The sequence below is a fragment of the Daphnia carinata genome, chromosome 7 (genome assembly GCF_022539665.2).
Source record: "Daphnia carinata strain CSIRO-1 chromosome 7, CSIRO_AGI_Dcar_HiC_V3, whole genome shotgun sequence".
Lineage (NCBI taxonomy): Eukaryota > Metazoa > Arthropoda > Branchiopoda > Diplostraca > Daphniidae > Daphnia > Daphnia carinata.
The window spans coordinates 6,152,643-6,171,205 of NC_081337.1; the positions used below are offsets into that span (position 1 = coordinate 6,152,643).

The following is an 18,563-nucleotide window of genomic DNA, read 5'->3' on the forward strand; positions in this document are numbered from 1 at the left end:
GTTTACTATTTAAAAAAGAAAGAAAGGCACCGAGTCGGAAAATTTTTGGTTGAATTGCCTTTATGTCTGTGAGCGGAAACTGTGAAACGGTCCGTAGTTCTTTCAGTTCGATATTATCATACATTACATATGTTGTAGAAGCTGCTAACTCAATGATAAGGCGAAGAACCTTTGCACGTGTGGTCTTGGCCTGTTATAAAACGATTACCAGAATTACTTTAGAAAAATGTTAGCTTGTCGTCTAGCTTGGTTGTTCCCCACTCATAACGATTTACCGATGAAAAACGGTTTCATTCTTTAGGGACTGCTAGACGTCCCATAAGCGATTTGTGTGCCAGAGTTTCTTACCCGTAAGTCTATTGTAAGGTTGTCGACATGTACACACCATATATCTTGTCGGGGTTTTCTTTTCTCTCGCGCCTTTGTCTCAATACGTAGGGCAATCAGATTATTTGAGCAGTAAATCTCGAAATCTGGTATAGAAATCTATACTAAGTGTAATATACACCCGCAGAAGACGTCGTCAGCCGGCAATCAGCCCCAAAAGAGAAGAGGCAACAGACGGCTCTAGAGGTGGAAGAGAGCGGTAATAAATCATTGGGAGACACAAGCATCTTCCGTGAGTATCAGAATATCGGTAGATGTACCGACACCGTATTACTAGGCTGCACATAGCTTATAGGAAGCTTTTTACCGGAGAAACTGGCAAAGAAAAAGAATAAGATAGACGACTTTTCTATTAGTGGTTTGATTGAGTGCGCGCTCCGCCGCTGCTGAAAAAGCCACAAATGCAAGACTACGGAATGTAGTAGCTCAAGTCATTTCTCATTCAACTGGTCTCATACTGAGACTAACAACAAAAGCCATGCCGACAATACGCACGCAAGAACCTCTAGCTCTTTTCTCCTACTACTCCCCCTGCCCTCGTCCTCCTCTTTGCACAAATATACACTCCCATCAGTTAACTTAGGGTAACGAAGCGATCGGTCAATGTTCTCTCCAGGAGCACGCACCATATCAGCGGCAAACTTTAAGCCTCCTCAGTTCGAGTCCCTTAAGCTATTTAGTTCACAAAAGAGTATGAGGCGCTAATCACAACCAGACAGGCCGGTTCAACTGGTGAGGCCAATGAAACTTTCCGATAAGATCGGTGCAACTCGTCAAACCTTGCCAAACTGGACAAAAAGGACTTAAATCTCGCCATTCGGTCGATTCCAACGTGCACAGCAAAGTTAAAGAAGTCAATGATGTATAGAAGAATGACAAGACAGGCAACAGAAAAAAAAAAGAAATACGGAACTCAAGGACTTGCGTATCTACACAAAGTCAATGGCAAAAACACTTTGAAGGGTATATAGATACAACATAGTGGGATCCATAAAGCGGGGGCGATCCAGAGCCGTTCAGAGAAAAACAATGGCTAATGTTGGCACAAAAAGGAATAAAATTGGCCATATATATTGTTGTATATCTATCTATATTCTTGAATTGTGATGTATGTAAAGAGTCACTGAAGTTGGGAACAGGAGTTTGTGGAAGTGAGTTTTGTTGGCTTTGCCATCATCGAACCGTTTTCCCATTCCGGTCAACCTAAACTGAGCCTCCTTTTCAATTTCACGAGACGACAAGTTTGTTGGTGCCACGTTCCTAGAATTGAACTACGTGGCTATGGGGTCGACGCCGAAGGCCACGGGAGAAAAGAAAAGGAAGAAAATGTTGATGCAAAACATTCAGCCCTGGTGATGGAATATGAAAGAAAAACGGAAAAACGAACGAACGTTTATTCCTTTCGGGTATCCTTAAGATCCTCCCCGTCCCAGACTCCTATGTCTGGATCCCACGCCTAGATTCCTTCCACTATTCTTACACAAACACATAAAGACCTGATGTAGACCCAGCAATCGTTTTGTCTGTAGAATGGACCCAAAGCAGGTCGTTTCTCCACAGTGTGTCCTTGATCCAACTGCATTGATCGGTATCGGCTTTTAAACATTGCGCGATGCAAGAAGAAAAATGGGAAAAAAATGTTTAAGAATTGGCAGTTTGACGATGGTGAATTGTGCGAATATCGCTTCTTTACGAGCCACAAAAAATGTACAATCAAACTTATATGGACCTACTGACTGGATCTTCATGTTTTGCCCAAAGAGTTTGATTTAGAAATTTATCGATAACGAGTTAGAAGACGATTTCAGTTCAAGAGTAACAGGCCCCCGACTGGAGCAGCTTTTTCCACTCTATCATTATAGCTGCCATGTCATTGTGCTTCTTCTTTCTGTTCTTGCTGTAACGACAAGCACGGAATGCCAGACGTAAGCAGCATTCTTTTTTTTTCTAGTTTCAACATTCCATTTATTGACCTAAAAAGGTTTATAGATCGTCTTTTATTCGACTCTGAACACAGAGCCTTAGGTTCTCGTCGCCTCTCCGATGAAGAAGAAACGAATGGATGTAGTAGACATCTACTCAAGTCATTGTACGCCTGCTTGGTTCCAATCAGCCAGCAAGGAGCCATAGATACACCAGAGACGTCACGAAAGCCAACAGTCAACAACGGACAAGAAAAGTCAACGACGGTGTTATCACCGAAAGACACCCAATGTGTTGGCTGACCAACAACAAAGCAGACCAAAACAAAAGTTTCAATTAGCTTTCGATTGACCGTCAAGAACCCTGGAACGCACATTGGCAACAAGCGGAGAAAAAGCAAAAGGAATACTGAGACAGAGAGAACTGTCTTTCAACATGTGACCCCACTAGGCATTCGGCAGCTTATATAAGGTAAAATAAAAAAAAAAGAGAGTATACGGATCATGGAATGCAATAGGACGGCTTACGTTGAGCTACAGGGCACGGTCGTTGATGAGCTTCTTCAGTTGATGAGAAGCAGCTCAGTTTCTCTTTCTTGGGTAGGTTTGTTGATGATACTACTTTCGTGGCCATCAGTTCTAAAGCGGTAACAGGGATGCTAGCGATAAGAGCGGTTCGCAGAATGACACACGAATGATTCGGTAAGACATCGTTTCGGGGCAGAGAATCTTAAGAGAGGATCCTTCCGGCTTAACCATTTCCACTGCAAACAGGGCACTGAACGAACAGCTAGGTAGCGTTTTTTTTCTCTCATTCTATTTGCTATTCTTCGTTACATGTGCTATCCACCTGCAACGGGAAGCTTACGCGGTCGGAATCGTACCGAGAAGAACATGGCTTTCGAGTCCTACTCAACTAATTAAAGAGTGCATGGCATAAGACGGTAAGAGACACAAAAACGGAGAAGGTTTCTCTTTCAGTGCACACCTTCAATTTCTCGCTGTCTGGGACACGCCATCACGTCTGGATGGGTGAGGCTGTTTTGCGGTTTCTCGAAACTAATTGCTATCACGGCCAGAAAGAAAAAAACGGGTAGATATAAAAGCCAGATCAAAAGACATCAAAGGCTAAGCTATGCATCTTTATAGCCCTTCGAAAAAGAAAATGTCGCACAGATTCAAAGTATTCCGTAGAGTTTTCAGCAAAGTTGGAAGGGACGATCGCGTTTCACTCTTTTTTTTATAAGTTTTATTGGGGTCTGTCTTCTGTTCTTCATCCGCGCTTCCGCGTCCGTAATTCCGCATCCCGTCATCTGTAATATCGGGAGCTTTTTTTTGCTCAGCAACTTCCACAGCTAGCATGCCTTAACTGCGCAAGAATTGAATCGATTCGCCAGCAGCTCTGTTCATCAAAACGTGTATCATTCGTCACGGACTGTCAACGCACTACAGACTGCTCCGCCCAATTAGCAAAAAAGAAAGAGAACAAAAAAATTTTGATTTCATCACTTTTCTGCGACATTTTTTGATTGACCAGAGAAAATCCTTTTATTCCGTGTTTTTTGCTCGTTGGAAAATCTCAAGATACGAATCGAATAAACAGTAGAGAAAGAGAGGGCAAAGCAGACAATGTTATCGCCATGCAAATGAAGCCGACTAAAATCACATCACGAATACCCCGCCAATAGAAATGATATGTTTGTGATGAAATTTGTGAAGATATTTTATTTTAAACGAAATTTTCCTCTTTCAAAAAAAGAAAAAAACATGGGGTGGGCCTTGGTTTCTCGCAACAAATTCACGTGTGGGGTCTTTTGTTTCCGTGATGGAAACAAAACATGCCAAGTCGTTTGTTTGTTTTTTTAAAATTCCTTTTTTAACTTCTTCCCTTCTTCATGACCGCCCGTTCCCGACAGGGAAATTACAGACATTTTAAGAACCTTGTTTTCTTTCCCAGCATAGGCCTCAAGCACAAAAAATCAAAATAAGGGGAATGAAAACATTCAGAAAATACTAAACGCGATAGTTGATGTCAGAATCGAATGCAACGGACGAGATGCGGACGCAATTGGCGCCGTCATTGCCGGGCACCGAATCATTGATTCAAACCAGCTAACCGTGACAGTTCTGCGGAAGCGAATTTTTTTTCTCTTTGCTCGTCTTATTTCCTTTGATTTTGAGTTTGGCTTTTCCTACTTCCTATGCCTCTGTGTCCTTATATACATATATATTTTACCCCCTAATGTTTCATCTCTTTCGTACGATGTCTTTCGTTCTCCCATCTCACTTCGTCGAGTGTTTTGTTTACCGTTTCAATCTTGGCTTAAGAGTTCTTATGTTTTCTTCCCTAGTCTCTTCGTCGTACTCGGTGCTCTGTCAATCCACATTTCTTGCTTCTACGCTTTAATTGAAGGAGAAAGAAAAAGAGAAAAAAAGCCTAGACAAACACGCCCCTGTTTATCAAGCCTTTAGAAGCTTCCATCCCGACGATAAACAACATTAACAAGAGGTTAAAAAAGAAACGGCGCAATCCCCTTACTCCCCTCCCCCTTTCCCCCCCAAAATAAATAAAATAAAAATAGAAAACCAATTAGTAAGTTCCCAAGAAAATTTATACACTGAAAAGAAGGGAAGGTTAGTGCATTTCCCGCTATCGGTGTGCGACGTACAGCAAGTCGTGCGTACGAAATTTCAATTTCAAGATGTTTCCGCAAAACTATTCTTATTGTCATTTTCATTCTTTTAATTGTTGGCTCTTTTTTTTTCTTTGCTCCAGCCCTTTCCTCTCTTGATTTCATCCATCCACCCGCCATCCACAGAATTCACGTCCACATACCACAATCAAATTTCAAGATGCAAGGATGAAATTAAATGCGCACGAAACCCACGCTTATCGTCTTTCATCCGAATCGAAGGAATGCTTCTGGCGAGGCTCTTCATATCAGATATAAAAAGAGCAGAAGGCGGTCCAGGAGCTGAAAAATGAATTAAAGCCAGGGGTAGAAGGAGACGAAAGAAAAGAGCTCCAGCGCGTGTCTGTAAGGGCTGTCATAAAAATTCAACTGGATCGTTTCCCTCTGATAATTTTCGTGCGTTTTTCCCCCTTTACATTCCATTTTAATTTGAGTTTCACGCGAGTCAACAACAACGGCTTGACGTCTTGATTGTTAAGATACCAGCTGGTGCCTGCGCACACTCCAACGTCTGCCGGCTCTTTGCATTCCTTTTTTTTTTATCCCCTGCGAGGGCTTCAAACAATGTCATACAAATTAGTTGTGCGCGACTATGCAAGCGCATCGATTGCTCAATCAAACAATGAACAAACAAACAAGGAGAAGACAGAACGCACTAGCAAACAAACGTGTCATTCGCGATATTAAAAAAAAAAATAACAAAGACGGGTGGAAACAGCAAGGAATACAAAGGTAAATCAGGCTAGAAATGTGTTCAATCTAACGATGCGATCGTTATCCATACCGCAACAAGGTGCTGTTTTGCCAGTTGGCTAGCCGTATTTTCAAAACGAGCGTTGAAAACGAACAAAAACCGTCTGAAAGAGCCACGAAAATACTCATTTTCGCTAGTCTTCCCATCTCAACCCAACTTGATCCTCTTCCTTTTTGAAACTCTGCGGATGTATATCGTCATCAGCTGAAAGAGAGTCAAAAGACGTTTGATGAGAAGATCCGACTTTAGGCCAAGCTTAAAGTCTTTTCCTCCTTTTTAGCCCCATTGAATCGACCGTCTCCTATTCTTGGTCTGAAAATCAGTGAATGCGACGTAACTGCTTGATTGTCCGCGAATATCCCCGCAATCTCCATAGTTTCTCTTCTAGCTAGTCGTCCCATTGTTTCTTGGATAAAGAGGCAAGTTGATTATAAAACGACACGACGGATGAGATGAACTGATTCGATGTCGAACCGAGGTAGCTCATCAACTTTCTTTCTTGATTTCTTCCCTAGGCTTTTCCTATTTCAACAACTTCCTCAGCACGAAGCAATAAAACAACAGTAAAACTTAAACTTGATGGCGTTGCGCGTTATCGAAGAGTTCTAGCCATACACATCGGTGCAGGAAAAGGCAAACAAGCGCGTCGGGGACAAAAGATAGCACAAAAAAAAGAAGAGAGGGGAGACTTGTGTTTTCTTGGCTCCGTCTGTAAACGACACATCCGGCTTCACGCTCTAGTCGACGATAGATGGATGGAGTTTCGATATACCGCTGATCGACACGGAAGCTCGCATTGAGGCAATCCTCTCGGTCGGAGGACCGTAAAAGAAAAAAAGGTTCAGCCGAATGGGCACCAAACAACAACTGCAGGCGGCGAAGAAGCCGCGGGACAGCAAATACAGGGGACACAAAAGAAAGAGGAAGAAAAAATAATAAATAAAAGATGGAACACGCGGAATTGGCGTGCCAAGAGGGAAAAAATTGGGCTTCTATGTGCTGAGAGCCCCAACAACAACGTGAAAAAAAAGGGACTTTACATAACTCCAGACGACGAGGACATGACGTTGGCATCGTTAACGTTTTGTCGGCTGGCTTTGACGCAAGTTCGTACATTTTCTTTTCCTGCTTGAATCAAAGACAAAAAATGGAGGAGAAAAAAAAGAAAGGAAAAGAAAAATGCATTTGTTTTCTGTCCCTTTTTATCCTTTCCACTAAATCGCTTTTTGTGCGCATTTTTTAAATTCTAATATGTTGGACGAAGGTGATTTAGATGTGGCATTAAACGCGCAAGATTGTTGTCATCGCAAAATTGTTTGCACATCTGTCGGATAGCGGTATCGCAGACCGTAATGGAATAACCCAATCAGCTGATTTGACTAAATCAGAAGAAACATAAAAATTCAGGGAACCAGAATACTTGAACTTCTGCATTCCTGGAAGTGTTGAAACTGCAACATTTTGATTCTGTTTACCTTGGGAAAAAGAATATCAGGTGTGTAACGGATCAGTGCCACTGGGTCATTGCCTTAATGGACGGCCAGCTACCGGACGATGTGTAATTCTTCCATTGCTCCTATATTGCGTGTTGCCACAAGTGCATCCATAAAAAAAAAACCAATTTAACTGACACTAAAAAAAATTTGTCACGGCACTTTTAATTCACAATAGCGAACGGACGCATCGGACGTGAGAGAGCTGGTAATCCGACATCGCCTCTCGCTCGTAGTCTGTCAACGATGATTTGTTTTGTTTGTTTTTAGACGCTCACGCGTTTCCGTTTTGGCACTGAACCAACACTCGTGGAGAGCCTGTCACCTCCTGCCTTACTCTGGCGCTTTCTCTGCCGAAAAGAAAAAGCTTCTGCCGAATCCCCCATGTAAAAGACTATCGGATGAATATAGCGGCCGGGAAAAAGAAAAGTTCCCGTTATCCGTACATGCGAACGTAGATATAACCAGCACAACTGGAAGGGAATGAAAACGAGCAGAGAAGAGTCAACAATTAAATACAACCGGTTCAAGTCTGATGAGGGCAGACTGGTCGTGTAAAAAATCCTTATCCTTTTGTTTTCTTTTCTCGTCGGAGAATGCGACAAATGTGCATCTCATTGCACCCAATTTAATTTTTTTCTCTCTCGGTTTTTCTCCTTTTCAACGATTACCGCCGTCTCTTTAACGTCGTAAAAATTCTTTTTTTTTTTTTGCCCATGTTCTTTCATTTTTATTTTCTTTGTTTTTGAGGAGGAGGAAAAAGAGAGAGGAATTGTGCTTGGTTTGTTTTCCGGTACCGACGGACCAAGCACACATCGCTGATAGTTGCGGTTCAACGAAAACAAAAAATAAATAAATTAGAATTGGAGAAAAAAAAAAAAAAGGAAAAATATAAGAATAGAAATAAAGAACATAATAAAAAAGAAAAACGGGAATTCGTAGAAATCCCTGGAAAATGCAAAAATAGCTAATAGCAGACAAAACAAACATCATAGGGGTCTTATTACAAAGATTTTTCGTTTTGTACGGTCGCTTTTTGGCTCGTGCTTTCATGCCGTCTCCGTTACACAACGGCACTGTCATGTAAGAAAACTGATGCCATTCAACAAAGGAAAGATGAAAGTCAGCTACGCACAATCAACGCTGTTATTTTGAACACGGGATATGTTTCCATTTCCAACAACCGTTCACGTTTCCTTTTTGCTCGACTGACGTCCCTGTTGCAAAGGTTTTTCAACCTCACAAACCACTAAGGATACTGTCATAACATTACATTTGGCATGGCAAGGCTTGAATGAAAAACGCGCACCCCATTGTGTGACTCGATTGCAAGCTGCTGTCTAGTCAGTAGGCCTATACGGAATCCGAACGCAAAAGGCTACGTGGACTAACGCAATTCCATTGATTTCAACGTTAGCTGTTGAACGGCCAATGGGCGTCTGTTTTCTTTGTTGGCTGAAGAGATTGTGGGGCTCACAACATTTGATGTATTGAAACTACGTTAAGTAATCGAAGAGAGGAATCGACAAGGAAAGGCTCATTGAATTCGGATGTGATTGAAACAGTGAATGAGGACGGCAGGGGATAGCTCGATGTTTGGCTACGTTTCAATTAAGGCGGAGCATCAAGGCCGTACTAGGCGGCATTGTCGAGTACGATGCCGTTTATCAGTGGAGAGAGCAAACGAGAACGGATACAAAACCAACGGATCTCTTCCTGTACATGCCCGAATAAAATGTCAGAAATAAACACAAAAAAACGAAAAACTAGTAGCCAATCGATCACTAGCAAAGACAGGAGGCACAGAAGAAAAAGGGGAAACGGATTGATTGATATCGACCATTACTTGGCGAGCCTTCGTTCATAGATAAAATGTTTTTCTAACTGTTGGTGATTACTGGACCAACTGATCACCCCGTTTCCCACCACAGTGTACAGCCTTGAATGCGATCAAGATTGCTGAGACTTGGTTAACTCATTTTTAGAAGAAAACGGGCCAAGGATTTGGCAATAAAGACGTCCATCGCTCGAAAAGAAAAGCCAAATTCAAATGCCGATGCCTAATCGAATTCAAATTGTGTTGGCAGGAACAGGCCGACGACTTAAACGTAAGGCAAACTAACATTCTAGACCATGGCAGCTAAACAGCAAAAAAAGGAAATTGATTTGTATGAGGCGTTACCGTTATCGTGTGTGTGCGATGCTTGTAGAAACAAGACGGACGATAGGGCGGGTCTCGAATTCCGGCTTGATGGAGAACCACTTGATCTGTCGAGCCAAGGTCTTGATGGAGGGATCAAGACAACGTCAACGCGACCTGCCTCTGTAATTGCAAAAGTGAAAGAACGTCAGTTAAGTTAGTTTGGTGAACTGCCAGTCTATCGGAAAAAAAAACGCTAGAAGAATAATTGTACAACGGGAGTCGAGGCTAACGCCACACGCATTTAGTCCGCACATCGGTGGTCAGGAAAAAAGAAAGAAAAGAAAAACGCTGCCGACTAATAGACGAACGGCGGCAAGCAAGCGTGAGTAAGCTAGCCAGCCACACACACACACACACACACACACAATATTGGACTTGCATCTGTGTTAGGGCATCGGGCCGTTTTATAAATGTGTGTGAACTGTGTGTGCCAAAGCTCCGCCGAAGCGGATACTAACGACTATAGTTCTCGGCGGACGAGGGAACGTTCAGAAACCGCGAGAGCAGCCAACGTTGGTATTTAACGACAGGTAATTGAGCGTGTTAACTGGAGCCGACAAGACATTGGGGCGTTCGTTCGGCTCTGAGTTCGTTAAAACTAAGAGAATGTCGACCCGAAAAGAAAAAGAAACAACAGACGGAGCATGGAGACACAAGAAAGAAGAAGAAAAGGAGTGCTAGACGAGAAGCGTGGGCAAGGAGAAGGCAAAATACGAGTCGTCCGGAAGGGCACGGTGTACTGCGTAACGTTGGAAATCGGAACTTGTGTGTGAGTCTGCGTGTGATGGGAGAAACGGTCGGTTGAGTTTTCTCTTTCTCCGCTTATCTAGAAAGGTTTACATCTTGTCATCGCTAGACGATCGACTTATTTTGTTTTGTTTTTTTCTGTTTCTTTTCTCTCTTACAATGTAAAGAACATTGCCAATCATCTCCGTTGTACTTGGAAAGACAATCTTTAAACAAATTGGAACGTGACGTGTAACATTTGCGGATATACGTTGTATCGACCAGGTTGATTCAAAATGAATATGAGGTACTGATATGGCGAAGTCACAAGAGTGCTACTTCGCACGATCGTGACTCTAGGACTTTTTCTCCCACACAATTCCACGTATATAACCCAAAGTTTTTTTGTTTCTGATTTTTTCTAAACGTGTACCATGTAGGAAAGTTTACGCTGTTGCTTTTTTTGTGTGTGTATTGGCGTTGTTTCTGTGAACGCCTGAACGTCTGTTTTTAGATATACCGAATGCACCCGCCGTTCGATGAACTCTGACGTGTCACTCTGTACCCCACATCACGCATCAATTGCATTAAGACGCCGAACAGGAACATAGGGCAACATCGTCTCCTACCAGGAAGTGCTACCGCATAGATAACACAGTCTATCCACTATACAACACCGAGGCTCAAAAGTGAGGTTTAGAAAAACAAAATTCATAGACAATGTTACGTCCTTGTTATTTATCACCATAGGTACAAAAACTTACGAAAATAAAATGGAAATATTCTTAATTTGGGGTTTGGCGAAAGATAATCCTGTTGGCCATATCGGTCCAGAACGTCATTGATGACGCTCTCGACGATGGCTTAGCGGTCTCAGCGTTAACTCAATTCTCTCGCATTTTAGTTGATTAAACAGAATTTTTTTTTTAATTTACCGTACTTTTTTTGGTAACACATGGCTGACACTAAAGCCTTTTTTCAATTAGGTGACTATAAAACACGCATTTGTCTGTCTACACGGAGCGGTGTAAATACTCACTCGGCTCGAGAGCTCATCAGCTGGCAGTAAGAGCGGAAATGAGGCTTGTCGGATATTTCACATGCATTTTCTGCGCGGGCTGTTTTTATTTGAAATTTTGAGTTTTACAACCAACTGTTTTGTTTCCCAACATGCTGTTAGACAGAGATGCATTTCAGCAGCGAACTGTGTACGTAAAAGAGAGTGACAAGATAATCCCCACTTTCGTATTCATTTTTCAGCTCACGGCTACGGTCTGGAACATAACTGTACGTACGTAACTCAGACACACGCGAACAGACACGAAACCTATTTTCATAGATCAGCATGAAAAAGACTTTTCACGTGCATACCGAGTGTACATTACGTCATGAAATCTGCTATGTACCATTCCATAAACGGTCTATACCAAAATTTAAGATCTCATCCCTCCTCTACTTTTCTGCATCAAATGCAACGAAAGGAACAACTAGAAAAATAGGAAATCAGCGAAATAAATCAGTTGTAACTGAAGTTTTTTTTTTCTTATTTAAGAGTTTTCCTTTTTCGCTCCTAAAAGCTCTCTCTTGGCCAACACGCAAGTAACCCGACAAAGTCCGTAACGAAATGGCAACAACAACAACAGCGAAAAAAAAAAAAGAAGGCAACTGACATAAAACTAGAAAAAAAAATATACTTAGTTTCAGAAAAGAAGCAAAAAGAAAGATGAAAAGGGCCAACAAAAGGACGTAAGGAAAAGACAAGAGGGAAGTAGAAAAAAAGGGGAAGAAGACGAAAAGGAAACGGAACCCCCAAAAACAAGACATTTGCTAGATTAAATTCCCTGTTATTATCAAAACAGAAAAAAAAAAGAAAATGCAATTCGGAAATGTCATTATCGTGACTAAGTGTATACAGTACCATCAGTTGTCAACGAATGATCAAAGGTGCGAATGACATATTGTAAAGTCGACACACCAAGAGGAGCTAGCCTATCGTAGATACAAAATCTTGAGGCGAATCAAAGCTGAGGTGGAACAGAAATTCTTCGGCAAACAAAAGAAACAAAAAAATTCGTACGCCACTCGGCGGATCGAAACAGTCGATAAAAGAAAGTGCGCGCTGAATGCCATGGAGTTGCGTGACGGCTGGAGCGCTGAATGAGATTGAAGACGGAAGGAAAATAGATTGACAAAACAAGCAAAAAATTGCGAAGAATTCACGATGTTAAGGTCGTGATAGATTCGTGATGGCAAATAACGGCAAGGATAAAGATGAGACGGTGAGACGACATTGAGCCTCTCAACATCAGAAATTCTTCAAAATCCTAACAGGCGAATTACAATGCAAACGGAAATAGAGACCAAACAAAAATGCACAAAACAGTCACGGAAGACGCAAGATATATTATGTGTTAAACTCCTTAAGGTGTTAAAGGGGTGCAAGGATGTGAGGAGCTCTGGGCGACGTGCATTTACGGAAATCGGATCGTAAGATTCACGGCCTCGTCGACACAACAAACACGCACACGTTTAATAGTCGTACGCGCACCTTTCGTTAGTGAGCTCCGCTCTTTCGCGTGGGCACTTGAGCAGATCCCAGCCGTGTCACGTAGTTTTGTAAACGACACACGAAATCAAGGGCTGGCCGCGTGTGCGGGTGGTTAGTGTAGGAGAGAACGACCCCAGGCCATCAACACAAAGAAAACAAACAACAGCGTCGCGACAGGCAACTAATGATAATGATACTGCCCCTGCCGACATGACTGGAACGGTGGGCCATAACCAACGTCGGTGGCGTCGGTTGCAAACAGCGAGAGCTCAACGGAACGACACGACATTCTGTCCGTCCATCGAACGAGCTGCCGGAATAGGAGAAGCCAAGAGAGAGATGATGGAAGACACCATCGTGCCTCCCCCTCTCCCCCCAAAATGGAAATAAAAATAAATAAATGGACGAAAAAAAACGAGAAGCCATAAGAAGTAGAAAAAGAGGAAAAGGCCCGAGTCGTTTAATGAGCGGCAGGCAAACATCAATACGCCGTTGATGGGACGCAAACATATCGATATATTACTATTTTGTTGAGTGAACAAGAGATGACAAGGATGTTGTATTAAAGGCCAGAAATCGATATAGAATGGAATGTAATAGAAGCCTTTTATCTCTTTCACGTTTTCCTATTTCTCCTACGACGTCGCATGCAACGAAAGGTCGGAGATCACGGCATTTGGCACGGACAGACGGAGAGAACAGAAAAAAGTGTCTCCATAAATAGCCATTTGCGACGGTACGGTGGATCGAATCGAGACATTAGGAGACATAATCAAAGACATAATAAATACTCGTGTTTCCTCTCTATGGACCGTGGAAAAAAAAAACTGACACCGAAGACCAAGCAAATCTTGCAGTCCATTGAAAAGAAACACGAGCGATAAAGCATTGACTGCATCATTATTCACGCGCTAGCGGTATAGTAGGCACCAAAAAACGAACCTCCTCTCCCCTCCTCCCAAAAAAATTATGGAATCAAGTTGGCCATTATTCCTGTAACTTTTTCATCCATAAACAAATTTCCTTTGAAAGCGGGCTTTCTTAAAAATTCGTTTCCACGCTGTAAGTTTTGGTGCTAAAACGATACGCAGAAGGACGTACTGCACGGCCCTATAGTCTCAGCAATTTTTGATCGATTTCCGCTTCCAGGTGTCGAAACTTGCTCGTCTATTATAAACGCGTCTTCCCAACGTGGAGGATAGGCCACATTCATATTTGTCTCGGAAAATAATGAATCAGTATGACGTTGGGCGGTAGTTAATGCCGCGCTGTCAGTAGGACTGCATTAAGTTAAATCCTTTTGAACTAAGCGTCAACGTGAAAGAAGACGTGCCAATCGGATGGCGTCTTCGCTTCCAGCCACATTTCTCGCTGGAAAAAAAAAACACGGTGAAATGGAGACAGGCAAGATAAAGGGGGAAAACGTCGAACGTCGGCTTAGCGTAGGTGGAAGAGTCCGCTAGATGAAACCAGAGACCCAAGATTGAAAATTCAGCGGACGGAAGTTTTCCTTCCCCCCTGGTGAATATAAGAGAAGATGGGGGATGAATAAAGGTGGCATCATGTCCCTCACTCTTCCTTGTTTTTCAGGCTCATTTTCTTTGCAATGGTCTCGTTTCCTTTTTTTTTTTTTCGTTTACAACTAGCAGTTATCAATGTGGACGCATACAGACAGGATGCAGCAAAGATATATGTGTCTGAATGTAGACAACATTGCCAGAGAAAAGAAGGCCCTTCCCATGTAACATCAAAAGAAGAAGAGTTTGAGTTATCTCGTTGCAAAGGGACGATGTTGCATCTTGCGCAAATATATACATACATACGAATGGACACATACATAGCAGCAGGCAGTGTGCACACCCTATTTCGGCTGTATGGAAATGAAGACGAAAATTGAGAAAGAAAAGAAAAGGGCGTCGACCGAACGAGATAGTTTTCACGGCGTGCGGTAGACCCCCCAAAAACCAGTTCGGCTGTTTGAAGGTTGTTGCTGTGGAGGAAATACGAGACGTTGGACGTTTTCACGTTCAATCATACGTACACGGTTTCGTATGGCAGACGTTTCAAATGAGAAATCAAAATACAAGATCGAAATTGAGGGTCGCTTCGCTGTTCAAATGTCATTGAACATGAAACAAAAGAGTCTTTCTATGCTGCTCCGTCGTCGACTGACTAATTTATCAATCTACGTTCCACTTAGAACAGTACGACATATCCGCATGCGGAATAAGAAGATTCCGATTTGGGATGTACGAGGAGCGTTTTTAATGAAACGCTCCTTTATCGCTTGTCGTTAGGTACCAAACATCGAAGACGAAATTATTGTTGAAAACTTGAGTGAAACTGGAAATCCTCGTCATAGAACAACTAATTAAAAGCTCGTCTTTATTGATAAGCAGAGGACAATCATCATCACATGCAGAGGGGTTTCACAGCAAACGTTTTAAGACTGCTTTAGCCGAATCATAATATATATCCATCCGTCCTCCTTTAGCTTTTAAAGCGAGATCTTTCCATCATTGGTTAGTAACCAGAATGAAACTACGCTTTTTGCACTGTTTCATCAATCCATTGCGATTGGAACTACGAAGCTATAGCATTGTCTTGTTAAAAAAGAACAGCTCGATTCCATTCCAGGAAAGGGAGATCTATCCTCTACGTTCGAAGCAGTAGCGAAAGGTTGCGATGTACATAATCCCCACTGACTCAAGCAACATATTAGCGAGTATAACTTCACTCGTTAATGGTGGAATCGGAAAGACGAATGATAAAGTTGATATATCTGTTGACAAATGAAAAGTGAAGTATAGCCTGTTTGAGTTGGATGCTTTCTTCGAATTTCTGTGTATCTCAATCCGGTGTCGATTATGCCCCCGCACGTTGACAGCACTCTACCTCCATCAACCAAAACGATGTCACTCAATTCACTTATTTCTCGTTATTGATGTTGCTTTCTTACATATTCCCATTGTGATGTAAAAGTTCGGTGAAGAGACAAGGCCCAAGACTCGGTACCATCGTTGGCCTATTTGATCGATGGCTCACGGCTGAGAGACATTGCGTGATTGCCAGCCGAAATGTCAACAGTGGCATTACCACACTAATTCTGTCGCTCACTATTCATAGGCGTTCCCAGCATTCCCAAGTTGAAAACCAAAAATAAAACTTTTTTTTGAACTTGCCGCCTTTGCAGGCAAATGGAAAAGTCAAAACAACAACAATCTCTTCCTCGTTCTTATTGACGTTCTAGTGTTAGCTCTATCGTCTTCTATTTCCAGAATGTTCGCAATAGTTTCAGCTTCGCCGGTCAAAGCTAAACTAGAAAGAAAAAAAAAAAAGAGGGGGAAACCCAGTTTGCGATCAAACAACGGATAATGTTGACGCAAGTATGTCCGTAATGTATTTTGCCCTTACTTCACACGTAAATAGCCAAGGGTAAAAAAAAAAAAAAAAAAAAAAAAAAAAACAACAAGCGAATAAAGAATAATTGTAGATTTTTTGGAAGAAGACGTGATTGCAAGGCGTTGGCGGTTGTATAAAAAGAGAAAAGCAATTCATCATCGCCCTGGGCACACGCTGAAAAGCCTCACCTTTCATTCTTTACACAATTTGCTCGCCCAAACATCAACATCGCCGGACAAGACCTGAAGAAAGTCAAAGCGCAAACGAATGCGAATAATAAAAACAACAAACGTGGTGTTTTTATTCCTTTTCTTTCTTTTTTTTTTCGCTACGTTTCTTTATTTTCTTACTGTTCTACTGGCCAGCGTGTCGCAATTGACAGACGCGGGACCAAACGGGGTCTTGAACCGAAGCCAATTTTCTTACGGCTGAGTTAAACAATGTTGTTCCTCCTCATTCTTTTCTTTTCTTTTTTAAAATGAATGACTTGCACACGCTTTTCTTTACAGCCTGCTGATTGTTGTTGGCCGTATAGGTTAGCCCAGAAAGAGGCGTAATAATGACCACCCCGAGGAACTGGAAAAAAAAAGTTGGGAAGAAAACAAACTACTATAATCAATTTCACGTATTCCGGTCGAGTTTTGCCGGTCATCAGTCATCGCGCTTGCACCGCAAAAGCCGCGCTGTATAGTTCACATTTATGCCCAAACGTGCAGGCGTGCATGCCAAAGCTTGGTGTTTATTTACTAGCAGCAGTCGTGCTACAAAATCTTGCAAGAAAATGCCTGGGACTGTGGTGGGGAAAGGAAAAAAAAAAAGGAGCTCAACGTCTCGTCCTTTTTTTTTTTTGTGCGGGCTGTGGCTGCTATCGCTTCCGAGGCGGATTGATCAATCGATATAGTTGGACTACGTGAATGTATGTATGTCCTCTCTATTGGCCGCGGCCGTGTCATCAGCCCGGATGTATCAATAACATCATACAAGTACGTCGTCGTAGAGACATGCGATCGATCAAATGAAGAAGCAAAAAAAAAAAACAAAAAACAAAAAAAAAAATAAGAAATAGAACGAAAGAGAATTTTAATAACAAACGTGAAAAGGGAGGAAATCAAAATAAAAAGTAAGAGGATAATCTCAGATCACCTATCGTGAAGTCAAATTAAGCCCGGCCGTCTGGCCGATGGGTTTTCGTTCGGGAAACTGAAACCGTGTAGGAAAGTTGGAAGAAAACAGGAGCACAGAGAGTGCGTGCCATCATTAGACCGATGGTTTCCTCACTTAATTGGAATTCACTGAGCAAATGCGCCGTTGAATTTGTGGAGGGGCGAACGCGCGGATCCTTTACCCTTGACATCGTTATGGTAATGTTTGCTCAACGAAGTGCTGATGGTTTTTATTTGTTTAGAAGCTTCTGCAGAAACAGTAGCACTCAGCCAGCCAAAACTTGCGACTATTGTCGGCAACTAACAGCCAATAATACACACCTACTGACTCCGAAACCACTTAGTTTTTTGTTTGCTTACCGTCCTCAAAAAGAAAAAGCTGCACAGAGGACGCAGCAAGTTGGGGGAGCCAACACACGCGCCTCTGTTTCAAAAAAAAAAGAAGAAGAGAAGATCGACCGCTTGTCAAAACCCCAGCCCCCCTCCCCCATTTCTGCCAAATACAATAAAAAGGTGAGTCTAAGTACTGTGCATCCCTTCCTGGTTTTAACGTCCTCTTCCCGGAAATAGCAAACTACTTGCTACTACCCCTTCTGCGCATAACGAGCAACAGCGCACACACGTGAATCGAAAAAAAAAAAAGAAACCCTTTGACAGTAACGTCGAACGGCTGTCGTAGTTGGGAGTGTATAGACATCGATCACTTTTAGGCTGTTCCAAAGGCATATGTAACCGAACCACCCATTTTTGCCCTTCTAACTTCTACTAATACCTTGGTTCATACCCACTAACTTCGCCAGTCGACGTGGAAATAAGTGAAAACTGACTTTGTCCATCCTCTATTTCTCCCACTTACCAACTTGTACGACTTCCCTCTCCGTCGATGGTACGTCGGAAAGAACGGCAACAAGAAATAAAAAAAAAGCAACAAAAAATATTGAATCGTCCCGTTTCGGATTCCAATAATTCCATTCACAAGGGGAAAATGGGGGGGTAAGGATCGAATGTTGAAAACGCACAAGTTTTTACTTTCCTATGAGACTGTGCCACTGTGTGTATAGAGAATTTGCGTCCCTTATAAAACGTCTGCTTGGTTCTTTACTTCCTGTCGTCAATATTCTTATCCGCTTCTGGCCGAATTTTCGAGACCACGGGCTTATCTTTTAAAGCTATCTTTTCGTTATTATTCACGACTTTTAGGCTTGCTTGTGTGCCGCTGAAAGGTGGCGATCATCACGGACAATCGGGAGCGAAAGAAAATATTCATAACTG

General features: G+C 42.3%; 1 protein-coding gene across 5 annotated transcripts in view; it reads right to left on the reverse strand.

The window, feature by feature from the left end:
• Window positions 1-18,563, reverse strand: part of LOC130699245 (uncharacterized) — a 49,413-nt gene that overhangs the window by 3,899 nt on the left and 26,951 nt on the right. For 3 of the 5 annotated variants that reach the window (XM_057521553.2, XM_059496299.1, XM_059496300.1), the window contains exon 2: window positions 9,432-9,572. The gene's annotated coding sequence lies outside the window, so the exon portion shown is untranslated. Of the gene's footprint in view, window positions 1-7,231; window positions 7,354-9,431; window positions 9,573-12,726; window positions 12,747-18,563 lie in introns of those variants that run through there. The other 2 variants (XM_059496301.1, XM_059496302.1) reach the window with 2 other exon arrangements.